The sequence below is a fragment of the Ptychodera flava genome, chromosome 18 (assembly GCF_041260155.1).
Source record: "Ptychodera flava strain L36383 chromosome 18, AS_Pfla_20210202, whole genome shotgun sequence".
NCBI classification, from domain to species: Eukaryota; Metazoa; Hemichordata; class Enteropneusta; family Ptychoderidae; genus Ptychodera; species Ptychodera flava.
The window spans coordinates 35,624,186-35,634,340 of record NC_091945.1 but is presented as its reverse complement, the minus strand read 5'-3'; positions in this window follow the sequence as shown (position 1 = coordinate 35,634,340).

Genomic DNA, 10,155 nt, shown 5'->3' with positions numbered 1-10,155 from the left:
CTGAAAGAAAATAAAGTAATCAACACATACAACCAGCTGCATTGAGAAATCTAGATCTTACACAGCTCATCACTGATGTGAAGACAGCCTTCTATTTAGGGGACACGTGCAACAAGTTGCAGACAAGGAGTTTAATCATCAAAGTAAGTCCGCAAGAAATCTTGACTTCGGAAATGACGTCACACATTACCTGCAACCATCTGACAATTCAATAGTGTCCATCGTGTTGTATAGATCGTAACGTTAACGAGTATGAACAAGTAGGGCTGAACTTTACAACAGTGTAAACACTGGCTTCGTCTTTTCAGAATCTAAGTGCTCTGTTCCTTAAGACCTTTCGATGAGTGTCACAAAAAAGTACCATAAACTCACTTAATCATCACATACGCCTGTGACAAACCAATCCCACGGTACGTGTGGATACCGACCCCCACAGCTGCAGATGCAATAAACGAGGTGCTGTTTTTTAAGTTACCTGGTCAATTCTCATTCGTTGTTTGGAATGCATTTTTCTTCAGAAATGCGGTTTAAGCTATTTTCAGAGATATGTAGTCTAACGACAACTTGTTTTGTCCAATCCTCCTGCCAACATCTTTCGGCGGTGACACGCTTCACAGTTGACCCACGGGAGAGGGCAATGACCGATCTATTGATGGGGTCACTGGGATAAGCACCTGCAGGACCGAGGGTCAAACTGTGATACGCTTTGCGGCACACGAACATTTAATATAGGCTAAATCCTACTTTCTCGTCCGTTCTACTTTTATACAGTCTAGTTTAAACGTATTAAAATGTCAATATTACATTTTTGCGTTAGTTCACTAGAAAATATTTAGACGAATTGAAGGGCGTCAAGGGCGATTTCACAAACCAAACAGATGTTCTTGTCCCTCTAAGTACTGTTTATAACAAATCAAGAAGTAAGAGAAGCTTAACTGTCTGTTCAAACACTTTCAATCAACAATGACAATAATTGATAGTTTGAGTTTCGGACAAATTGACCATAGCATGATATAAAACAGCAAATAAATCCTTCTTTGAACGGGCGCCTTAAGGCCCAGCTATGTCAGTATTTATGGCGACCATACGAACTCAGAGATTTTATTTTCGATATTTAATCTAACTGCGATTATTTCCAGGGGCTATACAGATAGTACGATACTGTCAGATTGCAGTTTTTGCTGTCTTGGCTTCTGCAGTGCTGATAACAAGTACATTCATCTTATCGTAAAAATACAGACCAATCACCGATGTCAAAACAAAGGATCCAGATCTTTGATTGAACGGCGTCAAGGGCGATGTCCAAACCACAGACAAGGAGGAAAAAACCAAACAGATATTCTTTCCCTTGAAAACGTCTATGGATGTCTACTAGACGGCCTTACCAGTGTTAAATACTGCTTGAAATAAACCGGTGTCAATGTACATGTTTAATTTAATATTAAAAGACTTGAACAGTCGGTACAACAAGTATTACGTGTGGTTTCATTTGATCTTCGAAATGGTTATGATTCTTCTCACAGCCTAGGAGAATTGTCCTTGACTGTGTTATTCGGTATTTAATGTGTGTAGCCTTTGAGGCCTGGGAAAATTATCCACGGAAAGGCTTTTTTGAACCATTTTTACTCCCCTTCCAAAGATCGGATGATCGATTTATTACTTTCATCGATATCCCTACGCGAACAGACACTCAGACACACACATAGTAGACGACACAGACACAACACAGTAAGGGAGCGTTCAGTTCTTGTGTCAAGATGGACCAGCAAATTATTCTTGCGCCTCCGTTTAGAAGATGGTAAAATTTCATGACACCCCTCCCCCTAGCTCGCCAATGCTATTTTTTTCTTTGTGTTAAAGCTATAGCAAACTGGAACTTGTGACATTTTTCAGTACTACTAGTATTGTGTTCCATATTTCAACTACAGTTTTTTGGTCTACTTCCGACAGTACAATTTTGTTCACCAGTGCGAAGTGTCAGTTACGTGCATTTTCATCCATCTCCAATCTCCATCGGAATTTCGCCAGCCCATCTCTGCCATGATAACTGAACGCCCCCTATAGTATTGAATAAAACACAACTTGCGCTGTGCATGTGGGACGTCGATCGGCAGTCTTTTACTCAATTAGAGAATGGCCAAGGTTTCTGTTTCACTCTCTCTCTCAAGGAACGATTATTTCACTTGTCCCCTTTGGGGCTAGTCACAATTTTCATGCAATTTCCAGAATAAAGTTTTAAAAATGTAATTAATATGTATGTCGTTTTATCAAATCCGTTCAAAGTTTTCGCTTTAGCATTATTAACATATATATATTTATAAGATACAATATCTCACTGACTGACTACAAGGACACAACATTGCAGTCGAAGAGCGTTTTGTTTTCACTGCCATTTGTACCATGGGAACTAATAGATTTTGCACCGACATGTAGTGTAGGGCACTGTTTCTTTTATTTATACCATCTTTTGAATATAAACACGAAGACTTCAACATCCTTTTCAATGTAATGATATATATTTACACATATTATGAACGTTTGATATGGACGACAGTTACAATTTTCACCCAGTATTTATATGGAGGTTTTCCAGTATGGACTCAGTATTTATATGGAGGTTTTCCAGAATTTCGTTAGTATCTGTCATACCTAAAACCCATCCATCCACCATGTAATTTTAATATGTCCATTCTCTAGAAATGATATAAACTTGCCGGAACAAACATTTAAACGGTACGAAATATACTTAACATGTAAGCTTATAATTGCCCCTCGAAAGTCCTCAATTTTATGTAGATTTCAGACCTGTTCATCTACAAAAAGTCTTGGTATAATTAACTATCTGGTTAAGTACACTTAAACACGGCCTTGTGAACGTGATTGTGAGTTGATTAATGTCAGCTGTGAATCAAGCATGGTGATTAAATGGAAGAGGTCAAGGGTAACCCAGCTTAGAGAAATAGCCGAGGTTTCAACAGGGGGGAGGTTATCGGGTGTTTACCGAACATAATATGCGCGCACTTCCAACGAATTCTCGTCATGGGACAATGTATATTTGTGATTGACATTTCCCTCAGTTTTGAAGTTTACCAAGAAATCTGCCTTGGACAAAGAGTAACTGTTTTTAAATTCTAATTTCAAACACTATAAACAGGATGAAATTTATTCGATAAAATGTTCCGTTTATAAAAGTTTAGAACTCCGCCGAAACCCTTATTCAGAACTCAGAAATTAACGTGTGACCAGATTTCTGTTTTCAAACATTTTTATGCTGGGTTGATTCACAGTCCCCTGTGATCTATTCCGCTCTTGGACTATGCGCCCATAGACGTGTGTAGATATGGGTTTTTTCTCGCTTATGTACACACGTCTATGGGGCGAATAGTCAGAGAGCTGAATAGCTCACGAGTGACTGTGGTTGATTTGGGTGGGAAACGTTAAGTCAGTAATGTAATATATGCTTTTATCAAATACCCATGCCGATATCGCTCCATCCTGGTGACGTTTACCGTACCGAGTAATAACCTCTAAATATACCGTCTCTTGGAGTGACATAGTGTCTTTGTACCGAGAAACACTTTGGCGCCGTTTTATTATGATGGACGATGTTTTTTGTGTCGAAATCAAACCCCTGACACACAAAAGCTGGTTTGAAAGATCATAAAACGATGAATTCTCAAGACAAGCGAATCAGATGATTGTGATTTATCATTATTTTATTAATACTCTTATAGAACCGACCTTGGAAAAGGCCCTGTTTTCGGTTGGTTGCCTGCATGTTATAATAAAACTATTAGACCACGAAAAGACCTTGGTTTTTAGCCAGGTATATAATTAATACGTATGAGACTCAGTACAAAAGAACATGATGGAATTGGTGTGCAGAGAATTTCCAATATTTGGCTGATTAAAATTAACAAAACATTTCTCCCTCGTAATGCATTTTCTTCTGATGTTTCTCTATCACATGGTTGGTCAAGTGACGGGTGGAACAGAAAACCCAACCCGAAAATTAACGGATGAGTAATTGCACTGCAGGTCTTCAAATGGTAATTATGGTTCGTAGTTTCAAAGGTCTCTGTAACGGTTCTTGAAATCTAGTACAGAATGAGACGAGTGGAATTCACAGAAAAAGAGGAAGGCAGGATGAAAACCAAGTTACTTTCCCTAAAGCTATAAATTAAAAGTCAAAATGTGATAAGATCTATCACAAAATATGAAAGAAACGAGTTCAACATGAAGATAACTGTAAAGTGTAAAGGGATTTTCTGGTGACCTCGAAAAAAGCTGTAAAAACGCTGCTAGTCGGTCAAACACAGTTCATTGTCTTTGCCGTCATTTGTCATGATCAGCATTTGAAAGTAATCATACTGAACGCTTCCTCTGAAAGTATAGAGCCATCGTCTTTGCCCATAAATCAGAAATCAGATTTTGAATGCACATCCAACATCCCCACCACATCTGTCGGAAATGATCGTCATTGGGTCGGCTTAATTCGGAAACTATCCCTCCCTGGAACGATGACTTCAGGATATTGAATCTGTGATTGAACCTGCGGGTTGACCCCTTTGAGTATCGAATGAAACATATTTTCGTGTTTACTTCAACGGTCAGTGGCTATAACTTTAATAATATTTTAGTAATATTTTAGTTGGTTTGTAAGTTCAATAAAACAGGTTCGATTTCGTTTTCTTCTCCCCAAATTACATTGTAATCCGATGTGTACAGTAAGCTTTGTTACTGTTGACAAATAAATTACAGCCAGGAATAGGAATCAGTTTCCAACCAATAACATCGGACATTCTCAGATGAGCGAGCGCTGTGTTGAAAGGTAAAACCTGGGGATCCCAACATCTTTTCAGGTGCAGCAAAATAAAATGCATTTTACAGACAGAACAAAGAGACAGGAAAGTTAAGACTATCAAAACTTACAGCTGGGTTTAAACGTTATCACTATGACACTTAGAAATTGACAGCATAACATAACTTTCTAACGAAATTTGTAGCATAAGCAAACCGAAATGCAATTGTCATCACTGAATAAAGCTATTTGTTCCGTAAAGCGTTAAATCTCCATTCCCTGAACTATAAATCATCTCTTCCTGGATAACAAATCACATTTACTACCCCTGTGGTTAGGTAGGGTCAACGTAGAGGCAGCACAAACAAACCGGGTACTTCCTGTCGCATTAAAGGTATCCAGGGAAGTTGTTCATCTTTTTCTCTTTGTTGAAAAATGCCAGTATTATACGAGGGCAATGACCCCGGGACCATGTATTGCGGTTCTCAGGTGCAAACAAAGCGGCGTTGTAAGTTTACATTCAAGGTTATTTCTGGCTATTTATTATCTTTGTACAACCTATTGATAGAGAAGGCACACAGGAAGAGTGAATCATACACGGTATCTCTGTATTGAATCTTCCTTTGAGACCAACAATGTGTGTATCATTTGTGTTGTATGTGTTCGTGAATTAGTCACAAATACTTACTGAAAATCTTTGCAAACAATTTAGATTATTGAAAATATAGAACGATGGGAAAACATCGAAGGAAACAAACCAATTGTAATTTCGAAAGTATTGTTAAATATACTAGAATAAATGATCATTAGGCAATGCTGACGTCACAATCAACCGACAGAGAAGAACCGACACCCTTGGGGGAGTGCTCCCAATATTTTCATATGAAGGGTGTGCCGCTCAAGTTGAAAATATATACCCGTGAATATTCCAAAAATATCACCCATTGTTAGGGATTTTCCTGACAAACAAGGGGAGATATTTACCGTTATTCTACTGTATGTGGTATGTGACGGTTTTCCTGAAGTATGGGGATATTTTTTTCATTATTGATCCATATTTAGGGTAGTTGGATGAAAAGTGATCTGTGTTCAGTGACTTTTTTGTGAAAAAGTGACCTTTTCAGGCTGCACATACCCTAACACCTTTCTATAGGAGTACCCCCCGGGGGCGACACTGTGTAAGTTCATTGCTATAGCTTTACTTTGATTGCCTTGAACTTGATAAAGTCCACTTGATAATGAAATGTGTCATTTAAACAACATATGTTATGAAATACAATGTAGTGTTGTCCTGTTTTCATACTCATGTCTGCTTCTTCAAATTTAAGCCCTAATACTAATTTGTACCAAATTTGATCAAAACTGGGAAGTAAAAAGTAGCAGCAGTTCATGTATTTATTTTTCAATGTTTCCGTGCCAGCAAAATGTGTATTCTTTTTCTACTTTCTGAAGTGTGTTAAAAACCTAGTATTCAACTCGCCAACACGGCTTGCAAATGTGAAATACATTTCATTCGTCGTTGTCGTACATTTTAACGTATTGTCTGGCATGCGGGTAAAATCGCAGTTCTGTCATTTGGGGCCGGAGCACTGTGCATCAGTCAGCCGATAGAAATTCTCGAATACGTTCTGTGTCTTTTCAATGAGAGGGCAGTTACTTTGAACAGCAGTGACGCAGATACTAGCCTAGTCCGTAGACGAAGTATTTTGGGCCTTCGGCCATGGGAGTATGGGTTAAGGCCAAAAGTCTCCGAAGATAAAAATACTTCGTCTAGAGACTAGGCTGCATAGATGCATACCTCACAAGACAGTCGGAAACTGGGCTTAGTAGAATTAGTGATTGTATAATCGCCATATCTATGAGAATAGAGCGCAGACAACTGAAGTAACAGTTATTCCGTACTTACAAACTGTACAAAGATTAATAGTTCAACTTCTGAAAGGGACAGGTAGCGTGATGATGAATATTAAACAGACTGAAAACGAATAATCGTTACCATTTCTCGAAGTCGAACTATTCACGCTGTTGTATCACCATTCAACAAGGCTCGCTGAGAATGTGTCATGTTTTGTTTTTTGTTGGTTTTTTGTTTGTTTTGTCTTTAAATGGCTTTATTGTTAACAGAGAGGAAAAGCCATCATAAAGATGATCATATTTGACATGATTTTAAGTAAGCTTTAATCTTTTTGGATGATGGAATTAAGATTAGCATGACATGAAATGTATAGTACCTTCCAGTTACCCTCCATGTGCCATTAAATTGTGTTTGCTATTAAATAGTAGTAATCAATGGTGTTTTTGTTCAGGGGGGTATCACTGATAATAGTTATCGCTTATAATCAACAATTGTGCAATTCTCAAACAAATAGCAATATTCAAGATCAAACATTTCTTCCTGAAATCATTAAGAAAGTCTTTTCTACGAGCAATGCTGGAGATTTTGTCTCCCCTCTTGTTATTAACACAAACCGAATTGAATGTGGACATGCTACCTTCCTGGATGTCAGCTGATGACGTCATGACCCGTGTTTTGGTGTGTTAGGTCACAGGGAAGAACTTTGGTCAGTTGTAAAGTTATAACTTACCATAAAATGCCAATGCATACATACCCTTATTTCCTTCCTCTGTCGACAGTGCCGGTTTTGCGACAAAGGAAATGCAACTGTTGCAACTAGCTGTAACCATAGAGGTCTATATGCTGTAACTTTTAATGTATTTCCGACTTTTTTTCTTGGTTGATTGTATTTCCTGTTCTAATCCCTAATCAAAACGGAATCCATAGGGTTCAGCTACACAGCCTGTACGCACATATCTTCCATTTTTTTGGTCGAAAACCGAATTCTGGTTCCGGCTCTTTTGTCAACAGTTACATCGTGGAATAATAGTTTGTATATCGACATACTTTAGGTAAAAATTAGATAATATGAGTTTCACGGAACAAAAATAATCAAAATGTTATCAAAACGTACAACTTTGTCCATTCAATATGTTTTCCTACATCGTTTCATTTCCTAACCGACCGGAGGCGATGTATTTCGTCAGCTTTTAATCTCTCGAAATGGGGAAACTCAAGGTCCAACTGTCCGTCACTTCACACTTCTTATATGAAGACGCTGTTCAGAAAATTTCCATTTTTCTGTCGTACATTCATTGCATGGTTGGGTTTTTAATGTTTAAAATGATGAAATTTGCACATGCAAATTTTAAAAGGCTATTTTGTCATTTTCAGTCAAAACGTTCTTCTCTTACACTGATACTCAAATAGTTTCCAAATTTTATCTGTGAGTACCTTGAGATGCTTTTATTCAAATTTTTACAGTTGATAGTATTTTATAAGGGCTGAATATCAATGATAACTGCCCCTAATTTGACATGACTCAATATACAGATGATTCTCATAAAGTCATGTGAGTGAACTGAAGGACACTGCAGTTTCACGTCAAACAACTAATGATTTGGGTAGATGCACTTGACCAAAGCTGATAAAAGTTGTTTTCTAGATTGGTGATACAAAACAGAGAAAAATGCTTTGAAGTCTATGCGCTTTCCTATATTCACCAGATTTTAGACTTTTTATACTGCCTTTCAACGACTTCTCCAGAAATCTGCTGTTCAGACTACATGTCGTGAATAACGGGAACATGTTCAGTTCAATCTCGTTACATGTCACAGGTCTTCGGTATTGTTATATTTCTGAGTACCAAAACATTCGACAAGCCCATTCGATTGCGCCCATAAAACCCTTAATTTGTTTATTAAGACATTTCTTTTAGGTTCTAGCATTACGTCAAGCAGTTTAATGTATGTTATTCTTGATTGGCGATAGTAATGTACACAATTAACTCAACGACTTTCGACGGGAAGTTCACAAAATTTGACCAAGTTCCCCAGAAGTATTGAAGATTTAAGATTAATCGAATTAAGAACACGCTTCTGCTCCAATTTCAGTTGTGCCCGAATCATACTGGGGTACGAAGTATTTGGATGGTCTACGGTGATTGGTTTAATGTATGTGTTTGACGGCTGCCAAATTATCGCCACGTTACGGATAGATCACGAGAAAACGGGTGAAGTATCACCATGTGATTCTACCATGATGCAATGGTAGTTTGATTGCTTTGTCTGGTGTTTGTGAATGCGTTTGTTACTTATACGGTGATCAGTTGGGTATGTAAACATAACTTTACGCTTTGGTCGTCCATTTTAATGCTGTACAACGTCTTGCTCATCTGTTTGTTTGGACCGTTCGGTCTTTAAGAAGGTGTGATTAGCCAGAAGGACAAATAATGTTCGAAATCTGTGCAAAATTAATGTAGAGAACTCGTATACGCCTAATTCTTTCGAACTATAAGCTATAGAGAGCTGATTTACTGGCTGGTTGTGAGATTTTCAAAATGTGGTAAATCATTCTTTCTAACCTTTACTGTGTCAAGATACAATGAAGGAACTCACAGAACAAATTTAAGGGCTGGATGGAGGAATTTTTTTTGCTAATCATGGCAGCGATTTGTTTTCAAAGTTTGCTCGAGCAGCATTTTTGTACAACTGAAGATGGCGCAATTTCCAATTTTCATTCGTGCAACTTATCATCTTGGCTGTCATCAAACTTGTTTATGTTCCGGGAGAGTACTAGTATTCTATGGAAAATAGATGAAATAAATAGCACGCATTACTCTTCATGAAAAGCCATCGTAAAAGCTTGTAGACTGGGCAAACAGTCAAAGGGGTAGGTGTGGGAGGACCTCAAAGCTGAATTTTTTATGAACTCAAAAGCAAATTGAATCATGATGTTGTATATTTTGAATTACTGAAGAAACGTATATGCACCCATTCTTTTAAAGGGACAAAGTCGCCCATTTTTCATGAATTTTGTTTGATACAAGATACTACTTATATTGTTTGACATGTTGAAAGATAATGAATGGGTGACCATGCATATATTCGTCCCCTGTTTTAGACACGATACGTGAAACCATCGCGAAAGTGAATTAATGGTCATGACCATTAATTCATTTTCGCACTGGTTTCATTTAGGGGCAACATCAAAAGTTCAATATAATAAATCTAACTTAATTGCTTAAGTTTGGCCTCAGACCCCCCCCCCCCTTCTAACTTAACTGACCTAAAATTGAAAAACATTGCGGACTCATACCCTGTACTAATTCTTTCAAACGACATACCAATGTACCATTGAATTACATAAAAATTGAAAACCACTATAAAGTAACAAAAATACGGGTGACTGGATCGGTTTTAGCGTACCAAAAAAAGCCCTGAAATCGTAAAATTTGCCAAAAAGACGTTAAATTGTTTTTGACTGCACAGAAATTAATTTGGCCAAACCCCCCCCCCAC